The sequence below is a fragment of the Sciurus carolinensis genome, chromosome 10, assembly GCF_902686445.1.
Source record: "Sciurus carolinensis chromosome 10, mSciCar1.2, whole genome shotgun sequence".
NCBI lineage: Eukaryota > Metazoa > Chordata > Mammalia > Rodentia > Sciuridae > Sciurus > Sciurus carolinensis.
Genome location: NC_062222.1, coordinates 130,430,142 through 130,441,790, shown reverse-complemented (window position 1 = coordinate 130,441,790; position 11,649 = coordinate 130,430,142). Strand labels below are relative to the sequence as shown.

General features: G+C 45.2%; 1 long non-coding RNA gene across 1 annotated transcript; it reads right to left on the bottom strand.

The window, feature by feature from the left end:
• Nucleotides 1–1,351: 1,351 nt before the first annotated feature.
• LOC124994340 (uncharacterized) lies at nt 1,352–7,282 on the bottom strand. Its single transcript, XR_007110464.1, has 3 exons — nt 7,145–7,282; nt 1,911–2,034; nt 1,352–1,483 (listed from the first exon to the last, which is right to left on the bottom strand). It is a non-coding gene; the product is annotated as an uncharacterized LOC124994340 (long non-coding RNA).
• Between the last annotated feature and the right edge of the window lie 4,367 nt (nt 7,283–11,649).

Sequence of the window (11,649 nt, the reverse complement as noted above, 5' to 3'; positions counted from 1 at the left end):
GCATGATTGTGATGAACATGACTTGGTGCCAATATATCATGTGATATTCAAAGCCACCATGAAAATATGACTGCAAGACCAATGTGATCCAAAACTATGTATACTCAGAAAAATGAGATTGAGCTCCATTAATGTATGGCCAATCAAAATGTATAAATGCATTCTACTGTCATGTACAACTAATCAGTACACATAAAATTTTTTTTAAAAATTGGCAGCAGCTAAAAAAAGTGCATATTTAGACAAAAAAATAATCTACTATTACTCTCAAATGTGCAAGTTAGGAAAAAGAAGATTATGAAGGCTGAAGCACCTAGTAGAACCCCAGAGGAGGTAAGCGGCAGAGCTGGACTGGAAGGAGCCCCCGTGCCCCTGGCTCTGAGGCTGACTTGCTTGTCTTCCCAGTGCCCTGCCTTCCTGGGAGAGGCTCATTTCTTTGCACAGTCATAAGGGAGACCCAGAGGACTCCTCCGTGATGCTAATGAAACCTGACTTCCAAGCTGAAAATAGTCCAGTGGGCCAGGGAGTGGATTGGAGAGCAGGAGGGGTGTTTGGTACTCTCAGATGTCCCAGAGGCTGGTCTGCTTGGCTCCACCCCAAAAGGTCACCTCAGGTCCCAGCTTGATGATTCAGAAGGACTTGTTCTCCCTCAGGAAACCAATACTTCCTGTTTTAGAATCCTCCATCTTCCCTCACCACGAGTCTTTGCAGTCTTGCTGCTCAGAAAGCATTTTCTGCACCCATAGGGAGGGTCACCCGGGGCCCATGGAAGGGGCAGGGGTGCAGTAGAGCAGGGAGCAAGACAACGGAGAGCCCAGGGGGTTGGGCAGTTGGGAATCAGACTTGGGACCTGGAAAGCTCCAGAGATCAGTTGGTCCCGCACCTGCAGTTACAGACGGTGGATGCAAGACTGAGCTGCCCGCTGATCACAACTACCATCCGTCCCCACACAGGCACTGTGACATTGGAGTTCATTTAATCCTTACAGAGAGCAGAGCAGTGAGTGATAACCCGAAGAGAAAACAAAGGGTCAAGGTCACAGAGCCAGGAAGTGGCGGTGGCAAGCCCTGCAGGCAGCCTGACCAGCATGTCTGATCCCCAGACCACAACTCTTCCCACAGTCCCCTTGCTCTCAGGAGCCCAGAGGAGGGAATAGACACCCAGGAGCCAGGAGGGACAGTCCAGAAGAACACTGAGGATGGAGGAGAGACCCAGAGGCAGGCGGACAGGGCCTATGGCCCAGAGAAAATGCAAGCCGAGTCGTGCTGAGTGGGAGGGAGGTCCCGAGCTTTATGGGGTTCTCCCAGGGATCTGGTAAGCTCCGCTAAGTCCCACTGGTTCAGTGAGATCAGAGGAGCAGCTGCAGGGACCCCCTCCAGGTCACAGGAACGGGGTTGTGTCCTTTTCTCTTCCGCATACGCAACCATCGGTCTGTTTTTCTCTGGTAGTCAGTTTTCTTCACAATTCTTAAGGAGTTTTCATTCTTTGAGACAAGAATGGGAAATATAAGGGAAAAAAAGAAATTCTGAACAGAAATCTAAGTGTCATGATGTTCAGACAGTACTGCTAGACCTTAGCTGTGTGGGGGGACACTGTGTGACCCCAGCTACGCACTGGGGACATCTTTGTTAATACTGGGAAACAACCTACCAAAGAGTTCCTTCCCCACAGAGACACCAAGCCAAGCAATGTACCCCAGCCACCTGCCCACCCTGTGCAGGTTTAGCACAGAGGGAGCAGGTCCAGGTGACAGAACCGGGGGTGAGCTTCCAGCTACTGCCCCTCCACGCCAGGTGGTGAGATTAGTAAGCCTCATCTTGCCATCCTTACCACAATAAAATCATAAAGGTAAAAAAATAATAAAGTAAGTCAAGTAGAAGCAGCAAGCAAATGTGAATTTCAATACTTACCAGGAAAGACCAAATAGGAAGGGAACACAGAGTCGCAAGAGCCTTGTTTTGCCCCAGGCACTTCATGTCCTCCCCTTGGGCCAGTAGTCAGATGTGGAACATGCCCAACCACAGCCTCCTGACCCTGAGCAGGTGGGACACAGAAAGTTCTAGGTCACTGCGTGAGAAATTGTGAGCACTCAATTAATGATAGCTTTCTTCTCTTCCCTTTCATTTATGAGCTCATCCTGAAGAAAACCTGAACCATGGTCATAAAAATTCTTCAGAGTTAAGGCATCTTTTGAAGCTCCTCGGTGCTTTCTAAGCACATACCACACTCCCTTTTCTGGACTTCACATAATTAATGATTTAGTAGATAAAAGACCTCTTCCCTTTCTGTCCCTTGTTCCACCTCTTACTTCCATCTGAGAGGCAGTCATTCGCCAATTGATGGCAGTGGTCACTGGGTGAAGCTGATCTGCGAGGATCTCAAGCCCTGAGGACTTGGTCTCTCTTGTCCTCCTCACCTTCACCAGTAAGAGGAGTAAGATCCTTGCAGATACCTCAGAGTCGAGTCAGGCAGTATGTCTGTCACTAATTTCACGTCTTCAAGGTTCATGCGTATTGTCATATGTGGCATGATTTACCTTTTTTAAGGCTAAATAATATTCTATTATGTGTATAGACCATGTTTCTTTATCCGTTCATCTGGGAACAGACTTTCCGGTTGTTTGCACATCTTAGCTGTTATAAATAGTGCTACAATAAACATTAGGAAGCTAAGAGCTCTTGAAGGGATCCTGATTTCAGTTCTTCTGAATGAATACCCAGAAGTGGGTTTCACTGGATCACACAGTCATTCTGATTTTAATTTTTCGAGAAACCTCTATTCTGTTTCCCTGGCCACCACGGCACCATTTTACACTTCCAACATCAGTGTACAAGGATTCCGATTTCTCCAAATCCTCACCAGCCCTGTGCATTGCCTTTCATAAGAGTCCTTTAGATACTTGAGTTCTTTGGTCCTTAGGAGAACCCTTTGAAAGAAACTTAAAATTCTCCAAACAGTTTTTGGACACTGCTATGTGTGAACACAGGGCTTGGGCATAGGGCTTTAATGGCAGCCAAAGCAGACAGGCTCTGTCACCTTGGGGAGTTTTCCCTTCTGATGTGGGAGAGGACATCAAGTAGCCACGTGGTGAACGTAAAAGGGCCAGGAGCAGGTGTCTAGGGTTGTCTGAGAGGGGAGGGATGGGGAGAGCAACCTGGCTGAGGGAACCGTGGGCGTCTCAGTTCTCGGCTGACACAGAGGGAGATGCCTGAGGACACCAGAATGGCTAAGTGCAAAGAAAGAAAGGTAGGAAATGGTTACTACGTCCACTTTCCAGATGGTCTGGGCTGGAGACTTAGACTTTGGCAGCGTGGCTACATCAAGACCTAGACAGGGATCTGGGAATCTGTAAACCCATTTGCAATCTCACTCTAAAAAAATGTGCATCTGCATAGACTTCATCAATAATAAGTCTAGCATTTTGTTCTCCATTGGCTGATTCCCTTAGCTCTTTCTCAGTTGCTGCAAAACCGTGACAGGGGAGAGGGATTTTCACTGTGGACCCAATTACAGACCCTGATGCTGCTGTGGCCCCTCATCTCCCACTTTCTGGCACAATGCCTGACACGTGGCAAGCAGTCATGTGGGGAATGAGGAATATTATCTGACATTTACTGAATGTCCGTCACGCGGGAGACGCTGTTCTGACCACTTCACGTGATCGGGTGGTTTTTTGGTTTTGTTTTTTTTCATCCTTATAACAATCCCTCTGGGCTGATTTCAATATCATCTCATCCTCATGGTACAGAGTAGTAGAGGGAGGTGCAGAGTTTTCATAATTTGCCCAAAGCCACAGCCAGAGGAAGTGGCAAAGGTGGACTTGAACCTTGTCAACACAACTCCACTGAAAGCAGCCATAGCCCTAGACTCCAAAGCTCCTGGTTCCAGAAGACATTACCAATATTGTTTCCCTTCATAGCAGTGCAAAGAACCTGTGAGCGTGCGCGAGGAACAGAAATCCCTGAATCACAAACTCTATGACTTAGGAATTAAGCGTGAGGGTGGAGCATCCGGTCATCTAATGTAAATTTTGTTTTCATTCCTTGCATTGTGAAAAACATGGTGGTAGAGACAGTAATCCCTGCTTTATATTCACGTATTTAAAATTTATAGGTAGCTATAATGGGAAGTTGGAAGACACCTATAATTACCCCCACATGAGGATAAAGAGAGGAACAGAAGTGACTTGCTGAGAGGCTCCTTGGTTCTGCTCCTTTGGGAGACTGCATGCTTGGGGTCACACCCAAAGCCTGTCCTACACAAAGGCACATCCACTCTGAGAACAAATCTAACTATGGCCTGATCACCTCAGACAAGAGCACATGATGCCTGTTTCATAAGAGATCAGGACAAACTGGTCGGCATAACTTGTCTCCTTGATCTTCCAGAACTTTCCCTCTTCAAAACTTATTCATTCATACCAAATAAATAAATCTGTTCAAATAAATCTTCTGAACAGATCTAGCATAGTGGGCATAGCTGTTTTATTGCAAGATTTAAAGAATTAAAGAGCATCTAGAATTGTTCTGGCTCAGGATCACAATATTAAAACAAGTCCTTTAATGAGTTTCTACTCTGTACCTGGTAGAGTACAAACAATGTACAGAGTGGAAACATTAAATACATTCATCTGATTTTATAGCAATATGACTACTAACAATAATGACATGCAGGATAATATTTATTCTAATTAAATGGTGAGGAAACCAAATCTCTGGAAGATCTAGTGAATTGCTTAGATTTGCACGGCAAAGCCAGGATGCCTGCCCACATCCTTTCCAAATGCTGTGTCCTTCTACCGTAAGCTCTGTGGTCCAGTCAAGGACTTGTATCCTGATTAAACGATTTCAGTTCACCAGAGTAAACTTGTAGTTGCTAAAACAGTAAGTTGCAATAATTTGGCTTCAGATAAACCTCATAATCCACAGTCTTATCACTGCCTAGCATTTGGCATAGTGACTAAAAGACCAGTCACATCGTTTCACCATTAAACGTCATCTAGTAATATCTGGGCTGTCTATTTTCCAAGAATGAGGCTGCAGTCAAATCCTCCTTATAATCAAAGAAGACTCAGCTCCATTGGGTCTTCTTGCCATTAATCCCTTGTAGCTTCCACAGTCAGCAAGTGTCATCAAGTCAGGAGAACACAGCCCTGGCTGATGGACTTTCAGCTAATGAAGCACTGAATAACTGAGAGTTGACTGTACATGAAAAGCAGACAGAGAAAATTGGTACGCTTCAGCAATGCTGCTGAGAACAGAAGAGCAGTGTGGTAAAACCAATCAAAGTGCTAACTCCGCAAGCACTAGGCCCAAGGAATCCCTCTGAGAAGTTACACATCTGTACCTGTAAGTTACACACATATATGGAATCACACTAATCACGCACAAGATATTCATTGTAGCATCATTTGTAAGAACGGAGGTTGGAAGTCATTAAAATCTCCATTGGTTGGGGTTAGGTTAAATAAGACACAATAAAAGTGAACCTTGGAGCCAGTGTTGTCTCATAATGCAGGTTGTCACTTCATTTTAATTAAATGACATGGTCTGTGTATGATAGTCCCATTCCTAGGAGGCTAGAGGCAGCACCCTGTAATCAAATATACTCCTACTTTCTGAAACTTGATTATGAACACAAGTTTATCATGATTTAGTAGAAGCAGTGGTGAAACACTTTTTTCTGTGTGTATCTACATACTGTAGAGGACACCTTTCTAGATATATATACCATTCAACCAAGTATGGAAATACACTGATTTTTGTAAACCAGACATAGGAGTTCATGTATCACTGTATGCTATGTAAATATTAAGAAAATAATTTCTAAATATTATAAAAAGATGGAAAACCAAACATCTTGAAAATTATCTTATCAGTTGCAAATAGCTTTATTACCAGTTGAATTTAGGTGTCAAAATTTAGAGGGCATAACTTAGTTTTCAGGGATTTGGGGACCTTGAATCTCAAGTGAAGGATTGTAGCCCTGCATATTTATGCAGCAGGGGAATATTGTAATCCAGCTGAGCAGAGAAAGGCCAGGAAGGAGCTCTGGCTAAGGGCTCAGGAGGAGAGGAGAGGAGGCAGGAGGCAGGCAGGTGCTACTCTTGTGGGCATCTGGACATTTGCAGTCTGTCCAGGAGAGAGAAGGCAAGGAGGTTTGCCAGCAGGGCAGGAGTGGGGGCTTCTTTCTGTGAGGGTGCAGAGGAGGGTAGGACGTGCTCAGATGCTTCAGCCTCTCAGACACCTGTTCCATGTTCCAAGCCATGGGTTATAACGGGATCACGGAGGAGAGAGTAGCCTGCCTTATTTTAACTTAACATATGGGAAGAGAGGAGAGAAAATGAGAACAGTTAAGAGGAATATTCTGTGCTATGAGAAAGAGTAAGTGCCTGGGAACCCCGGCTGGGAATCTCAGCTCTGCCCCTCGCAGTTCTGCAACCTCTGGTTATGCTCTAAACATTCCTGTGCTTCACTTTCTCAATTCCAAAATGGCTCAATACAACCTAATTTGTAAGAACAAAGTGGAAAGTAAATGATAGAATTGTAGCCACTTAGCCAAGCACTCAGCTCAATAACTGTTATTTTCAATCCTCCTCTATTATATAAAAACAAGGAAGGATAAATACCTGAGCACATATAGAAAAATAAGAATACTGGAATTACTTTGCACTAGTTTTGTAATTGGGCTATATAGGGATTACACTATGGACCTTGTTCCACCATACACAGGTCTGGTTTTAGTTTGGCTAAGGTAACTGATTCATGGAGGGACAGAGTCAGCTCCGAGGAGGAAGAGATGACCTCTGCTGTGTGCAGAGAACCATCATCCCCAGAAGTAACACTTCCTCTGAGCCTTTCCATTAAAAGTGAATCTTCCTTCCAAAATTCTAACCAAACTTAATATGTCAAGATTTTTCCAAGTCTTCAGAAAAACAAATTGGGACTGTGACATCCTGCTCCACCTTCCAATTCCGTTTCCTGCCTGAGCCAGGCGAAAGGGCAGGAGGATTAATGAAAACTCTTGCCCTGACACTGCTGGAGCAGGTAAGTAAAATGCCGAGCGCGTCGCGGAGCCGGTCCTAGCCGTGCTGGGCTGGCGCTGCGCTCCGTGTTGACTTTGTGCTACCTGTTTTTCCACTTACCTGTCCCATTGGTCTCTGCTCTTTTTGCCCTCAATTGAGTCTGAGAGAATTAGTTTCTTTGCAAAAGAGAATCACAAAGCAGTTGGGAAGAGATTAAATCACTCTGCACTTGCACAGTTGAGTTTCTTTTCAGTCTGAGAGCTGGCCCCAGTCCCCCCTGGTGGGAGTCGCCGCTGGCCTGAGCGCGGAGCTGCATTCCATGAGGCCAGAGTGCCCGACCTCTTGCAGGATAAATAGACCAACTGGACTGGTTTTGAAACCCTCCTGGCCTCTGGATGTGATGTGTCACCAAGCTCACTTCATGTTCCCCATGCGATTCTTACCTTACCTTCCTTGGGTTGGGGTCTTTCCCCAGGAGGGACATCCTCAGGGGCTGCCACAGCAAGGTCCATTTTTAGAACTTTGAAAGATCTGGGCACTGATGCTTTCAGAGGCCCCTGATATTAAAATAAAAATCTCTGCATTCCGTATTAACTATAATTGTTTCATTTGCCAAAGTGTGAAAAATTATAAAAATAATTCGGCATGGTTTTACTGTTGATTACTGACTTTCTTCTTATAAAACTTTGTTTCATATTATATTATATAAATAAATATTTGTTTCATATTTATATTATATAAATAATAAATGTGTGTACATATATTGAGATGCAGTAGACCAGTTGATACAATGTCAAATTTTATAAACTTTAACTTATCATTTACTTTTTTAAATTGCCATATTCATTTTTCTCTTAGAAGCTGCAGTTTTTTTTAGCTATGAGACAATTTGTATTTTAGCCCATAGAAATGTACTGGCCCCAGGCCCTCTGTGTCAGTTGTCTAATGGATAAGGGTCAGAACACAGCCCCTTCGACCCGGTGTGTTGGAGGGAAGTGTGTGTTCATGCAGATGTGCCCAGGGGACTGTGGCTGTCTGCAGAAGAGCTTCCTACTGTGGGCACAACACCTGGGTGGACAGAGGCCTGAACATTACAGGGTCCCCAGGACACTTCACCTCCCTGTTGCATTCTCTATCAGAGACCTTTTCTAGTTGCTCTGTTTCAGGTGGAAGCCTCTGAAACAAAGCAACACAAACCCTGCTACCTGCCTTCTTCTCTCCTTCAAAAAACATCAGCCTCAAACGCCGCTTCATGGTAGACTTAAGATGTTCCTTTAAATAGGGCTGCAATGTAAAGGTTCATGCAGAACTTCAGACTTAGAATGCCATTTTCTAGAGCTCTCAGCCATGAAATTTTGCTCCAGGCAATTTCAACATGCGAAGTCTGAGCAGAAAGATGAATGTTGTGTGCATTTACTGTACCTCAAAACCAGAAGCATTTTCAATACAAGGGCTTTGCACGTGAAAGCTAGCCAAAACCTGTTCTCCCACAAGATTCTTATTTAAATTGGGTCTCATGGAACAATCTGGAATGTTTGATCTAGTCTGCTTTTTCATGAGAAGAAAACTGACTTTGTTGAAAATCTAATATGTATGAGGCACTGTGCTGTTTTTTTGCATTCATTCAACAGTTTTCAATCTTGTGACATACTTCTTAATATTGTGATGGAAAAGAAGAGTAAATAGCATTGATCCCATTTTACAGATAGGGAACCTGGGGTTCAGAAAGATTAAAAAAATTTGACCAGAATCAAACATTAAAACTAGTGAAAGTCAGCATTTGAATTAATTATACAGAAATTAATTACACCAAGCTGCCTCTAGATCTAACAGAGAAACCCAAGAGATTAAAAGGAAATGTGTGAGGAATATTGTAGCCGCGGGTTCTGTCAGTTCTGGGAGAGTCCAGACAGCTAGACTCAAAGGTGCACTGGAGGTGCAGGTGCGTGATCCAGTCCCTGTGCCCTCGAGGTTCCCATCCACCGTGCAGGGTTTTCTGTAAGTCTCCACTGCAGATGAGCTTCTCAACCTCTTCCCTTTCTGTTCTCACCTTAACATCTGAGTCCCAGATTTGTGCAACCCCACTGCAGTGGCCTCCTTGACTCTCGGGCCTTCCCTGCCCCTCCCTCATGTCTGTCTTACCTAACAACCTTGGCTCAGTCTCCGGCGGACATTTCACTAGGGCCCTCTGGTGGCCTGCGATGTGCCCCTTCACCGTCTGGGTGCTTGTCCAAGCCTGGGAGTACAAAGGGCAGAAGTCTGCAGCTGTTAAGCCCCTTCAGGAATTCTTTCAGCTGCAGATGCCCCAAGGTCATCCAAGGTCACACCCCTCCCCACCAGGCCCATCTCCATTGATGGATTAATGTGAGATTATAAAAAACATCCAGCCGTTTTGGCCTACCTCAGGACGACTCTGGAGGTTTACTCTAGCTCCAGGGTCTCTGTGGGGTTGGGCAGGCGGTCAGGCCTGTACCCCAGCTCAGCCTCTCTACCCACCCGGTCCTATTCCTTCTTCTACCTTCCTCAGGTCTGTATTCCAAGGAAACTCTAATAAACATTTGCCTGTTAAACTGTTTTTCTGAGTTGGTTTCCCAGATACCCAACATACAATGCCTCTCAACAGGAGGGAGGGAGGGAGGGAAGAAACAAGGGAGGAGGGAAGAGAGGAAGGAAGGAGAGGAGGGATCTTCCATCCGATTCCAAAGTCCCACTGTGGTATTATTTCCAGTGAAATTTGAATATTTGGTCAAGTACATGTTCTGTGATGAGAACCTTCACTTCTATGCTTAGGAATACAATTATTCATAGATTAAAAGATAACATCGTGAAGAGTATCTGTGAGCTTAGTGATTTTGCCTACAAGGCCCACCAGCTACCCGACTAAAGCTGAGTGTGGCCTTCCCAGCTCTAGACCCATGTACCTGGTGGGCCCTTTAACACAAACCGCCAGGCTTTACTTAAGAATCATTGGACCCTGCACTATGGGGTATAGAACATAAAAGGCTTTTTCACTAAACAACTGCCTTAAGCAAAATTATTCATTCCTGCAGTACTAAATACTTACACTATTGTCAACCATTTGCATCTGATTGCCACCCAAAAACATTTAGCCAGGCGTGGCAGAGCAGAGTCTGTGCAGACTGCATTGCTCTGCCATTGGCACTGACCAAGTCTACTGGTCGCTCTCCCCATCCTCACACTCATGCAAATCCGCCCTGGCACAGCCTCCCCTGGTCTCAGGCTCCTACCCCCAGTCCTTGCTGCACGTGTTCTCCTGGTTTGGTTTACAAATCATCTCAAACAATTGGCTTAGTTAGCTGGGTCCTAACAATGCTAGACGAAGACCACCCATGACCGCTCCTCTGCCTGTGAATGGCTGTTCTCTTTGCCTGGTCCTGCTGTCCATTGTGTATGTCTCTCTAATCGAAGTACTCTGGACCCCAGGAGCTGTCCTACGCGTTGTGCCACACTCTTGCTTCTGCACACGTTTCCTTCATGTTGTTCTTCAGACTCACTGCTGGGGGTCTGCGCTAATAATAGCTCCTTTATAGATGGAAACAGCTGTCCTGACACTTCCTGAGTATCAGCATTTGCATCCTGTGGCTCCAGGAGTTTAGGGATTCTGGTATTATGGAATGTCACACTCACAGTCTCATCGGAGACCCTGGTTTGCTGTTCGCACTGACCATCCCTTCTTTAGAGTTTACCATTTCTCAGCATGAATTTTCTCTTCATGGGACAGTAAGACTCCTGCCTTTAGTTCTCATGCGTTTCTACTCAATTTAAATTTGATCTTATTGAAGTCTTTAAAAGGACCCAAGAGCTGGGCATGGTGGCACACACCTGCTATCCCAGTGATGTGGGAGGCTGGGGCAGAAGGGTCACAAGTTCAAAGCCAGCCTTAGCAATTTAGCAAGGCCCTAAGCAAACTTAGTAAGAGCCTGTCTCAAAATAAAAAAAAATTTAAAAGGCTGGGGATGTGGCTCAGTAGTTAAACACCCCTAGGTTAAATCCCTAATACCTGTCCCCCAAAAAGAGGACCCAATAAATAGTCACCCTGATTAAGTTCCAAACCAATATGGACCAAAAAAAAAAAAAAAAGAGTCAGGCAGACTGTGCCAAACGGTGCCGTTGAGCTTACCTGAGAGGATCTGCCTTGCACTGAATCCCAGAACCGGCCTGAAGATCTCAGCAGTCACAGCAGCTCTGTCAGGGCACACCTGATTCCACAGGAGCTGCGTGGAGTACAAGTCCCCCTAGGTGGTCCCTAAGAGGAAGAGAAGCTCCCAAGTTGGTCAGTTTCTCCTTCTAATTCTCAAATGGTCTGGTTATTCCTCTCTTCCGGGGTGAGGCTGGGAATAATACGGCAATGGATGCTTCTCTAGATGTACACGTCTTAGTCAACTTTGTGTAGTCGTGACCGAAAAGCCTGACAAGAACACCTTAGAGAAGGAAAGTTTTATATGGGCTCATGATTTCCGAGATCTTGGTCCACAGACAGCTGACTCCTTTGTTCTGGGCTCAAAGTGAGGCAGCACATCAGGGATCAAGGGTGTGGCTGAGGAAAGCTGTTTCCTGCATGGCAGTCGGAGGCAGAGAAAGAGGGAGAAAGAGAAGCAGTCACA